General features: G+C 39.9%; 1 protein-coding gene across 8 annotated transcripts in view; it reads right to left on the bottom strand.

The window, feature by feature from the left end:
- RGS7 (regulator of G protein signaling 7) overlaps nt 1-12,990 on the bottom strand; it is a 533,759-nt gene that overhangs the window by 282,733 nt on the left and 238,036 nt on the right. The gene's annotated exons all lie outside the window — the stretch shown is intronic.

Below are 12,990 nucleotides of genomic sequence, written 5' to 3'. Positions count from 1 at the left end.
CTCTAAATTTCTATAGAACCCATCTTAGTCATGCCTATGATTAATGAAAAAAAAATCTCAAAATTAGTTGTCAGTTTCAGGAAGAAGTCTCTTATTAGAGTCTTAATCTTGAACTACCTAGGCAGTCAAAGGCTCCACAGAAAAATATTCTACCTTACTTAGTCTTATCTTCTTCCAATTGACTACAAATATAAGTAGGTTAAGTCATATAAGGTTCCTTAAAAGTTGTTCTCAAAAACAATTAAATGCAGACTACATCCTTAGTAAAACTTGCACTGGCCCAGTCCATTTTACCAAGCTTACTCCTTCTTATCTGTATGATTCTCCATATGACAAGTTTAAGCCTATGTTAAATAATCATCCTTCCATGACACCAAGGCATATTCATACAACCCTTACAGGGATAAGGGGTAATAGGCAGGATCTATTCAAATTGTTACATTTAAGGTCAACTTGATTTTAAAGCTCATATACTGCTCAGTTTTCATATATGGCTGAAAACAAGTCATCACAGGAACTGTTTACTGTTAGAGGACCAAAATAATAAAATAGGAATAATTCTTCCGTATCTAATGATATTAAATATAAAAGTTCCTATGTCTATGCAATTGAAGTCATCATGTCACTAATTAAGAGTTTCCTTGTTATCAAAATTGCTAAGAGGAATAGAACAGTGCAGGAAAAAATAACAAGAGTGAGCTCTAGAGAATTAGACAACCTTATGAACCTTAAGACTTAAGGTCAGTCACGCTCATATGACATTTGTACCATTAGACAACCCTTCTGACCACAAATTTTGCTCTTGCCAGTTGGCGATAATCCTTTGTTAAGACAGCATGTTAAAAGCAACCAAATCAGTTGAAGAATAGCGGTCAAATTTCAACAGAAGAGGGCAAAGAGACCCCATGCCTTAATTATCAACATTTTTATGATGAAGAACCTTCTTAAACTAATGAAAGATACAAGACAGAAACAGATGAAACACAGGACTGGCGGACAAGGACTCCCTATTAATTTCTGACCATTTTCTTCCCTATTTACAGTGCTTGACGATCTGCAGTGAACACCTGCCTTTTCGGCCCCTGCCAATTAGTTCAGGAAGTTCCATCTTCAAACACATTCAACGACCTGATTTAATAGGGGCCTTTTTATTTGATTGCTGCCAACAGGCAGTCCTACACACTTTTATAATCACAGCGGGCTGCTTTACAAGCAGGTCAAATTCAAGTTTAATGAAAACCTACACCATTACAAGGAATTGAGAAGGGAATTCTGGTTTCTTTTCTGCTCTGGCTTACATTGGAAGCATAGTAACTTTCCAATGAATCCATGCAGGAGAACGGAGCTCATCCAACAGAGAAAGCCTCATTTTTCTCCATGCTACAATAGTTGAATTAATGAGTATCAAGATCATGAGGACATTTTGCAGCATCCTGCTAGTAAGCATGTTTCATTTTTAGCTAGGTTAATATGGATAGGTTGCGGGCAGCGGTGGTGGGTATTTCCAGAGCTATTGCCTGACGTTTAACCAAACATCGGTTTTAAGCTTGTACATCATGAACACAGGGACAGTTTCTCCCTCATACTTTTTTTTTTTTTTTTTTTTTTTTTGAGACAGAGTCCCTCTGTCACCCTGCCTGAAGTGCAGTAGGGCAATCTTGGTTCACTGCAACCTCCGCCTCCCAGGTTCAAGCAATTCTCCTGCCTCAATCATCTGAGTAGCTGGGATTATAGGCACGCACCACTATACCCAGCTAATTTTTTATACTTTTTAGTAGAGATGGGGTTTTGCCATGTTGGCCAGGCTGGTCTTGAATTCCTCACCTCAGGTGATGCACCCACCCTAGCCTCCCAAACTGCTGGGATTACAGGCGTGAGCCACCACATCCGGCCTCCCTCACACTTTTTAATGCACCAGTCATGGCCCATTTTGAACGAGGCAGACTGGTGGAAGGTTTGGACTTCATGTGCTCACCAGTGCTCTTCGTTAAGACTCAAAACCACTGGAGTCCTATCCACTGAGTGCCAGATCTCAAGACACGGCACAACGGGATTCCTGGATACTTACAAGAGGTCTTCACGGTTCCCCAGAATTTCTTCCCTTGAGCCTGCTTCCCTCGCTGTTCCAAGTGAAGTAAGCCAAAAGAGCCTGCTGGCCAGGAACTAACAGCAAGCACACAGAAACTGTGGGCTCTGTGCTCCCCTCGGTGTTTCCGTTTCACAGAGGCCCATCATCTTTGGCGACTTGATTTTCGCATTCCATACAAAACACCACTTCATTCATTTCAAATATTTGTGTGAATAAACCCCCATAAATTTCAGACCTTTATACCCAACAGTTTCCAGGACACCTCATCTGGTTGTTCTATGTACGCTGCCTGAAACTGAATATATCCAAAACTTACCAGGCCTTCATCATTTCCCCCATGAAGAAAGAAAGGAAGAGAGAATCTCTTGTGTTTCCCAATGTGAAAACGATAGTGGTCATTCATTGTCAAAGTCATACATATGGGTGTCATTGTTGGTAGTGCCTTCTCTTTTAACTCACCTGCCCTCTCACTTACCTGCACCGCCACCCCTAATCCTCCCACTGAATTAGTATTGAAGTCCTTCCTAAGTCCTGAACGTCTCCCAGGTATCCTCTTTTTTCTTAAATCTCACTGGCCTGCCTTGGCTCAAGCCTTCATCGTCTCTGCTCTAGACTACAGGCACAGCCCCCAGCCTTGTCACCCTTCTCTACAATCTCATGGTTATTCTCTACATATTTTTCCCCCCGAAGGGATCTGTTTGGAATCAAAGAATGCCATTTCCCTGCTCAAAATTTGTCAATGGCTCTTTCTTTACTCTTTTCAGGGTGAAATTTGAACTCCTCCAGATGCTGACTACTGTCTTCTGCCTTCCTGTCTGGAGTCACGTCTCTGCACCCTCGAAACACCTCATCCTGTGCAAAGGTCACTCTTCAATGTCTGGAGCTCCCGGAGTTCACCAGACCCTTCCACACCTTCAAGCTCTTGCAAAAGTGCTCCTCTTTTATCTGGCTACGTCTGACTCATGCTTTATAAAGGAGCTCTGAGGTCACCAACTGCAAGAAAAGCCTCTGGCCCCAGGAGCCTGAGTGAGATTCCACACACTCCTGCAGCCCTCTGGGTTTACTTCTATTGCGGAAATTATCATCTCGCTTTATTGATTTGCCTCTCTCCTCCTTAGACCATGATCCCCTTGAGGACAGGCAGCATGCCTTCATTCTCTGTATCGCCTGACAAAATGCTCACACACAGCAGGCTCCTGAGACATGTTTAATCTATTGGTAACAAATAGAATTCTACATATCCTAAGGTACAGCCAACTTCAGATACCCACTTCAGAGAAACCAAGGGAGTAATGCCTAGGTTCCTACTCCTATGATTTATACTGTGAATAAAATAATTTCAGAGAAGTTCCTTTATTCACCTGAACAATATTTAAAGGGCAAAAAAATTAACAAAGGGTCATTTTAAAAATTCAAATAATTTACATTTGTTGATAAAGACATACAATCACAAAAGCGACCATATGAATGCAAATATTCCTTCTAAAATGTATAATTATGATTCACCCATCTAACAAATATTTGACAAACACCTCTGATGTTGGATGTTCCTTATGGTGCTGGGGTTAGCAGAGTGGGCACATGGAAGCTTCCTGTAGTTTACACATCATCTGGAAGGCGATTAATCAAATACTACTTAGCGTTCATGAGTTTATAGTCATAAAATGGAGGAAAATACTCTGAAAGAAAAGAGTGTGGTTTTGTAAAATCATATGAGGCTGTGTGCGGTGGCTCACACCTGTAATCCCAGCACTTTGGGAGGCTGAGGCGGGCAGATCAGTTGAAGTCAGGAGTTCAAGATCAGCCTGGACAACATGGCAAAACCCCATCTGTGCTAAGAATACAAAAATTAGCTGGGCATGGTGGCGCACGCCTATAATCCCAGCTACTCAGGGGGCTGAGGCAGGAGAATCACTGAACCTGGGAGGCAGGAGTTGCAGTGAGCTGAGATCACATGACTGCACTCGAGCCTGGGCTACAAAGCGAGGCTCCATCTCAAAAAAAAAAAAAAAAAAAATATATATATATATATATATATATATATATATATATATAAAAACACACACACACACACACACACACATATATATGCTAAAATAATGTATACATACATGGAAGGAAACTGGCTTAGACCTAAGGTGAGTGGGTCTTGACTGGGCATGGGGAAAGGAAGGCAAGCTGTTAAGATGGAGGAAAAGGCAGAGCAGTGAAAACTCTCCACGACCAGGGTGGACGTGGAAAAGTAACCTCTATAGCTAGAATCAAGAGAGCAAGGAAGGAATCGATACCAGATGAGGTCGAGAGGGAGGGAGGGACTGAACCATGATGCTGCTTAAGGATGAAGGGGATCAGAACATGCCACCTTTTTGGCATACAATTTTGGCATATTGATTATTCTGAAGTAAAGGCAACTGAGAAACAGAAAATTCATGAAGGACTTCCACTTTTCCCTTTTCTGCCTAAAAGCAGGACATAGGTAAATATATGTTCATATATATATATATATATATATATATATATATACACACACACATACACACACACACACATACATACCGTTGCCAAACTCCAAAAACAAGAGACTAAAATGCAACCCAGTCAGAGCCCAGGAATCATATTTTAACCATGAACGTCCCAACAGCTACCCCTTGATTGATGTAATTTTCCTAAAATCTTAAGGTCCTCCTCCTAAATTAATCCTCTGTTTTGAATAATAAATATAATAATTAAACTTCCACCCTAATACTAATATAATATCTTGAGCATATCCCTCTGAAAATGTTATGTGTTTCTCCGGTTAATCTATCTTTTGTTGTCTGAATTAGTAAGAACTACACACAGACGATAAGAGAGAACAGGAAAAGATTTTTTCTTCTATAGGGATCTTGTTTGGAATTTTGGTCTTAATCCTAAAATAGAAGATGGATTTTAACTGGACAGATTTGCAGTTTGAAAACAGTAATGTGGCTGTCCTTTGGAGAAAGACAGGATGAGGTGTGGAGTGAATGTGGAGACCAGTTGGGAACTGAAGAGACAATTCAGGTGAGTGGAGATCCTACTTTGCAGTAGAGAAATACAAGGGTAGATGGTCCAAGCTAAGCTGACGGCACCTGTGGATGGAAGAGATATGAGAAGAGGTGGATGAGAAGAGTCGAGGTGACTCCAGCATTTCTGACATGTGCAATTTTTACTGAGGCAGAAAACAGGGAAGGGGCTGAGGATAGGACAATGAATCTTATTTTGAACATGTTCAGTTTGAGACTTCTTTGAGATATCCAAGTGGAAATGCTGTATACAAAGTTGAATTTACTGGAGTTCAGAGAAAAGGTCTGAAATAGAAACATACATTTGGAAACACTTAATTAAACCACCATGGCACTGCCTTGAGAAAAAGAATACAGTGAGATTTCCATTGATGTGCTGCTCCTCCAACTACCTTGTAAACAGTCTAGTTTATTACTCTCTTATCCTATTAATCGTTCTTCCACTCTTTCTCCTTCACTGGGTTCTCGGAATTATAGAATTTATGCAGAAAGCAAACTTAGAGATCATCACATATAATCTCGAAATTTTACAGGTGAAATAACTATAGTGGGTTATTCAAGGTCATGTTGCTCCTTAGAGGTAAAAATGGAGACAGAAGCTCAGGTGTGTTTGATGAGTACTCCATAGGGTTACATCTGGAACAGAAGCCTATTTGGAGAGGAATGTAAGAGTCTTCGGTACCCAGAATCCTACCAATTCTGACGTCTGTGTGTGTGTCGTGATGCAACAACACAGTACGTCATGTGAAGGACAATGCACATGGGGTTACCCATGGGGTGGTGAGAAAGAAAATGGGATTTTGCCTCAGACCCACCACGGTTTACATATCAGTAAACTGTTCAAAATGGGGCCAAAAGCTTAAACTCTCTGACCCTCTGTTGCCTTCTCTAGGAGATGGAGAAAAACAATAATTACCTTGAAGTGTTGAAAGCAATAAAACTAATGCATTTAAAGCCACTAACCACATAGTAGGTTTCCAAATTACTAACTACTATTTTTCTCCAAAGTAAATAAAAATAATAGATGTCATCAAAGTAGTAAAACTGGCCGGGCGCAATAGCTTGCATCTGTAATCTTGACACTTTGGGAGGAAGAGACGGGAGGATCTCTTGAGAGCAGGAGTTTGAGACTAGCCTGAGCAACTTAGTGAGACCCTATCACTACAAAAAATTCTAAAATTAGCTGGATGTGGTGGCACATGCCTGTAGTCCCAGCTACTCTAGAGGTTGAGGCACAAAGATGGCTTGAGCCCAGGAATTTGAGGCTGGAGTGAGCCATGCCTGTGCCACTGAGCTCCAGCTTGAATGACAGAGACTCCGCCTCAAACCAACCAACCAAAAACCCAACTTTATTACTAAAAGAATCTCAAGGGCTCATTCAAACTATTTAGAAATGTTAAAATATTGTTTAAAATATTTAAAAAGCAATCATTCTGGTCATCAGGGTTTAAAGCCTATTTATTATATAATGTACCTAAAATGTGTAAAACACCCATGATTATGAATCAGCACATTTATATCCAAATAGTATTTGATATTATTGTAATGTAATATATTTTTTAGAATAGAGCACTCAAGAAACCATGCACTATTTCAATTTCTTGTTAAGCAACACTATTTCAACCTGTGTTGTCAGTTTTAATTCATTAAAATATGCCTGTAGCCAAGGTAAATGGTATAGTTTAAAACAGTATCACAAATGGAGCAACTATCTTACAAATGTAAAATTAATCATTTCTTCTTTTATTCATAATTTTTTATGCTTCATCTGGATTTGTATCTCTATTCTTCTCAAATTTAGAGTTTTAAGTACAAAGGATTTTTAGCTGGTATGACTGTCATAGTTTGCTTTACCAAAGATGTTCATATGAGAGAACGCATAAACACTGTAAGTTACAGGATATGAATTCTAGGGAAATAGCTATCATGCCAGAATAAGACTTACAGATTTCATTTACAGAAAATCTTCAGCAAAATCTGCAAATATATTTTTAGCTATATAGTTATTTTTTTCAATTTGAAGGCATAATGGTATAAACACTGACTGAGCACTTTTATGAAACTCTCAGGCAATAATATTTGAACTTCATCTTTTATTTTATATTGTGATAGAGCAGTTGTTCAAAGCCAAGATGTATCCCCACTTGAATGGGGAGGATTCTGGGCAAAACCACTCTTTAACACAAAGCAGACACTTCTCAGATGCCTCTTCAAGATTTATTCCTTACCTGCCTTCAAAACACGACTTGAAGCAATTTACAATATAGCCCCCTCCCACAACAAAATTAAAAGAACAACAATAAAAGATAGGAAAAAACAATTAGAGGTCAAAGAAAGTAAATATGTCAGTGATGAATCACATGGGAAAAAGTAAGAATGAAACATTAAATTTAGCAATGAACTTCTTGGCAACTACAGAAAAAAGGAAAAGAAAAATACAGGTTATATATTACTGCTTTTAAAAAGGAAGAAGTCAGTTTATTTTCAAAGGCAATTTTCTTAGTGGTTTATTATAAAATACATTTATTTCATTGATTTTTTTTCATTAGAAACAGAAAACATGAAAGAAATGTCTTTTAGTACAACTTTGCAGAAGTCACAAAATAAGATACAAATAATCATCTATCTGCCTGCTCTAAAGGCTTTGATACCATTATGCTCAAACTGCTTAAAGATTGTTTTTTTTTGTTTTTTTTTTTTTTGTTTTTGGTAGTTAAGGACAGACAATTCAAGTTCTTTGTTGAAGATGAGATTATAAAGTGATAGCATGTAAACAGTTCTGGTCCTACAACTGACTTTTTTAACCTCTGCTAAAGGAACTTACCTTGGTTCATCCTACCAGTCAAACATTTACTGCCAATGAATATGTAACCTATTTCCCCAGCAACGCCAAAATACCAGCCCTCAAAACACAGTAGAGTTACTGGAACATAGTGAGTATTGGATCGATGTTCATTGAATTGAATTAAAAACATCAAGAAAAACATAGCATGCACCTAAGACTAGCAGGCCACCAATCCTATATTTTAAAAATCAGCTTAAAAATGCAGATTTCTACAATCTGAACTATTTGATCGGGGAGAAAAAAAAAGTAAAATAAAAACAAAAATTATAGATCCCCTGGTTCCATCTCAGCACTAATGAATTAGAATATCTGCAGTTTGTGTTTGGAATCTGCATTCCTAAGAACTTCCCCAATGAATTTGTTCCAGCCATACTCCAGAGCAGCAGCATCAGATCAATCCCAAATATTCTCCTTTCATAATATTTTTTTATGTGTACTCCATTTTTTTTTTTTGGCAACTATAAGTACTTTGTGTCCAATACGTGTGCTATGGGGGATGAGTCCTAAGTATAATTAGAAGAAACACTGAGATGGGAAAAGTTTAAAGCAGAAAAGGGAAGTCGAAGTTGAAAACACAGTGAAACAAAAGGTAGATGTTGCTGTGGAGGATTGAAGGAGCTGAAGAAACCAGAAGGAAATTTGTGCAGATTACAGGACTGTGCCTGAGGATTGGGGCAGGAGCTGCAAAGCTACCAGGAACCCAGTACTCTCTGCTTCTCCTTCCTGACATGGTTTACTATTTTCAACTGCAGACAAGCTTCCTTTGCTGCTCTCTGCACGGGGTCACTATTCAGCCCCTAGGTTTACACTGCCTCAGTGCCAGACACACACACACACACACACTTCACCAAAGTTCTGAGAATCTCAATAGAATCCCAGGAGAGAGGGTTGTTAGCCATATTCTGGTCAGTGTACATACACCACTGATCTCATTCCTTGGCCCTGAGACACCAGCTCACAAATAACCTACGGAGCTGCCTGAGCTAACTCTGCACCTGAGAAGGCACTTCTGGAGAAAAAGGCAATGCTGTGATTGGATCCACTCAAGGACATTTCTCATCTCAGAGTTCAAGGAACGGGCAGAGAGGAATTATCCAAAGATATTTTCCTATGGTTTTGGGACTATGGAAACTAGGAGGTTGAAATAAACAACTCCAAAACCCAAAAAAAAAAAAAAAAAGGGAGAGAGAGAAAAGTCTTAGCTATTTTACTGGACAAAATGCACTTAGCAAGAAAAACAAAAACAAAACACGAACCCTATTATTAGGTTGATTATATTTGTCACAGCATTCTTTGACGTGATTCTGGGTCTGGATCACAGATGTTACGGGGGAATTGGGTTATGTTGTCCCTTTCTCAACACAGCTGTTTTTACTTGAGGTGGATATGCGCATTACCTGGCCACCACGACCTATATTTTCCTTTGAAACAAGGGAGTTGTCCAGTGGAGTTGGATAGTGTCCATTCCTCCACAAAGCTGTTGAAAACTAGCAATCTTAGGGGCAACAGAGACCCTCAGCTTGGGAGGAAAGGAAGGAGAAAGAACTAGATTCTTCTTCTTAACTGCTTTTTTCTTCCCCAAGTAAAACTTTTTAAAAATGTCATTAGATAGATTGGGGTGGCCTTGTTTGACACCATGCTGCAGAGATGATTAGAGCCCTTCAAAGAGAAAGACTGGCAGAAGCAAGATGGTCTGTGATCCCAGAGCCCTCAATAAAACAAGCATGCTCCCCAGAGCTGCCCAGCTTCTGTGGGTGCACTTTAAGGCAATACGTCTTAAACTTTCGTATTCAATGTAAAGTACATCTGGGAATGGGTCCAGAGACTGCATTTTCTTTTTAAATTAACAAATAATAATTGCACATATTAATGGGGTACATAGTGATATTTTGACACAAATAATGTATGAGGGCTAAGCACAGTGGCTTATGCCTATAATCCCAGCCTTTCGGAGGCCGAGGCAGGAAGATCACTTGAGCCCAGGAGTTCAAGACTAGTCTGGGAAACACAGTGAGATCTTGTCTCTACCAAAAAAAAAAAAAAAAAAGAAATTTTTTTTTAATCAGCCAGGTGTGGTGGCACGTGCCTGTGGTCCCAGCTACTTGAGATGCTGAGGCAGGAGGATCACTTGAGCCCAGGAGGGCGAGGCTGCCATGTTTGCACCACTGCACTCCAGCCTGAGTGACAGAGCAAGACTCTCAAAAAACAAAACAGAACAAAAAACAAGAAACAAATAATGTATGGTGATAAGAAGTGTTTGAGAAATGATAAGCATTTAACATCTTTGAGTAATCGACATATCCATCATCTTAAATATTTATCATTTATTTCCGTTAGGACCGTTCAATGTCCACCTAGCTATCTGAAGCTACGTAATATATTACTGTTAACTATAGTCCTTCTTCAGTGGCATAGAACGCTGGAACAGTCTGGCTGGGATTTTGCATTCTTGAACACATCTCTCCCTGTAAGTTTCCAAGTGATTCTGATACTAATGGTCCATGGAAGTAATAAGCCTTTAACGAGCACAGATTGGTAACTTGAGAAAGTTAGATAAACGACGATTGAGATCCTTCCTTCCCTATGGAACGGTTCATAGCACGGATTGACTCCGGTCCACGACTGCCTTGCCCTCCTTTCACTTATCACAGGCCTTCACAACTGGTTTCTGGTTCTGCTAAGGGCCATGAAGCTAGCGGATTCCTTGTTTCATTAGAAGCTCTGCAGTGGACCACGAAGCATGCTCAGGGAGAGAAGGGAGAAGCCGAAAGAACTGGGAAAGCCAGCAGTCAGCTGCAAGTTGGGCCACAAAAGAACAGAAGAATTAATGATCCCCAGGGATTATAAGAAATATCTGGGGAGAGATATTACTAGAAAAGACTGAAAACTTCTAGTAAAGTGGATGGAGCCCGAAAACATTATAACTTGGGAATATTAACATAAAGAAGCTGAGAAGTGCTAGACATAATACTAGATACATCAACTAAATCCACGACAAAGCATCTAACTGAACCTACGAGGTAGAAAGCACCCCCAAAGTTTCCAGGGAACAAAAAATGATTACTTGGATCTAATTACATTAACCTCAAAAATGTCACTGATATTTTCTTTTAATAGCTACCAATGTTATTTTATATCAGTAAACATTAAAACAATTATTAGAGATTCCCAGGTTAATTTTCAATCTATACGTCCAATCTTATTTTTCAATTAAAATCTTAATGTTGTCAACCAAGAATTCTTCCAACAGCTTGCTGTTGAGATATTGCTATCTGAAGAACTCAAACAAAAATTTTAGACTCCAATAGAGTGGATATCTCAAATGTGCACAAGCTTAATCAGAGGAGCAAACCTTTTTTGTCTAGCCTATGTATTTTCATAATTCCCAAATTAGGATGCTTCTAAATAGGCTGCGCACAGTTAAACTGACCATAATTCCCAGTGCAGGTGGGCCACACAGTGCATTTATCTGCCTGAATTCTAAAGGAGATATGTTCATCCCTTTCATTAGCTCATCAATATATGAGTAGCATTTTTATATGTGTGATTAGATGTGAAGCGAACTCTCTGAGTCCTTGACCAAACGGAGTTTAAGGTTTAGCTAGAGATATAGGACATATACAAAATAACTTTAAGACAAAGTGGAGCATAAGAACTGTTTTAAGAGATGCAAAAAACTAAGGTCTCTGAGAGCACAGAGACAAAAGGCTCAGGACAGTTTTCACCAGAGCTCTCTGAACTGACTACTGAAGAATGGATGGAATTGAACAGTCAGAATGGCCTGTACGTGGGACGGTGAGGAGGAGAGACGGAATGAAGCCGCAGATGTGAAAAGTACAAGGCATCATTAAGAAAAAGCAAGAAACTGGAACAAAGTGGGAGTAAGAGGGAGTCACAGGGAAAAAGGAGGACACATTTAGTTAGAGCAAAATGTCATTCCACGGTAGCTCTCGGCTCTAAGCTCCCTCTCTTGTTTCTGAGAGCAACATGGCTCTCAAACTCCAGCACGGAGGCCTGCTTCCCTGTTTTTCCTGTCCTGCTCTCTGCCTTCTTCCCAGACTTGGCAGCCTCCTGATCACGAATCTTCCCTTGATCCCGGTCATGAGGAAGCAGCCCACAACCCTTGTACAGGAATCCCATCAAGCACCCTTCCCACCCACACTGAGCAGCTGCCTTTTTCTCACTCCTCTCTGCTGAGGCATTGGGCTGTCTGATCTCACCTCCTCCCTAAGCTGTACCAGGCCATGCCCCAGTACAACCCAGGCCTCCTGGAGTCAGAGCACAGATGTTTAACTTATTACTCTTCATTTTGCCTTGGGTTTCTATAGGCACTGCCAATCAAACCCATGGGGGTTCCCCACTTTGGATAATGATTCTTTTATCTCTCAGTCTCTCCATTTAAAAATAAACCAACAACAACAACAAAAATCCATTGGGCTACCTCTTTTATTCTGCACGCCCCCCATTCACCAAACCCCTATGCTTTTTTTCTCTATTCCTTTAGCCCTTGGATATCAGGACCGGGCACCCAAACTATTCCTGCCAAAGACGTACCCTTGTCACAGTGGCTACTGCCCTTACGGAATGCCAGTTTATTCCAAGCATTTTCATCACAACATCCTCTGTAAAAAATTTTAAATGTCTCTATATTTCCCCTTTTATCAGAGTTAGATTCTTTTGGCTAGCTTTCAAAGACCCTCATAACCTGACCCAAGTTCTCTGCAGTTTGGTCACTGTCGATTTCTGTGAACACAGCTGGTGGTTGTTGTGGTCTTGAGCGAATAAGGCTCTTTCTCATCTTTCAAACAGCTCACCACTGCTCTGTAGAAACCCCTTCCTGACTCCCCATCAGTCAGGAAAAAGAAATCACTGATTTTTTTTCACCCTCCTAATCTCCATACACAACCTTCGTAACATTGGCTTTTACACATCTTTATTTATGTTAATATTGTTTTACTTCACATTTGTTCATTCTGCCTTTACAAATTAATCTACAGCAGGGTCATAATTTT

This window comes from Sapajus apella, unplaced genomic scaffold (genome assembly GCF_009761245.1).
Source record: "Sapajus apella isolate SASKATOON/1434 unplaced genomic scaffold, GSC_monkey_1.0 scaffold49, whole genome shotgun sequence".
Taxonomy (NCBI): domain Eukaryota; kingdom Metazoa; phylum Chordata; class Mammalia; order Primates; family Cebidae; genus Sapajus; species Sapajus apella.
The sequence above is the reverse complement of the archived record's forward strand: the minus strand, read 5'-3'. Positions and strand labels throughout refer to the sequence as shown.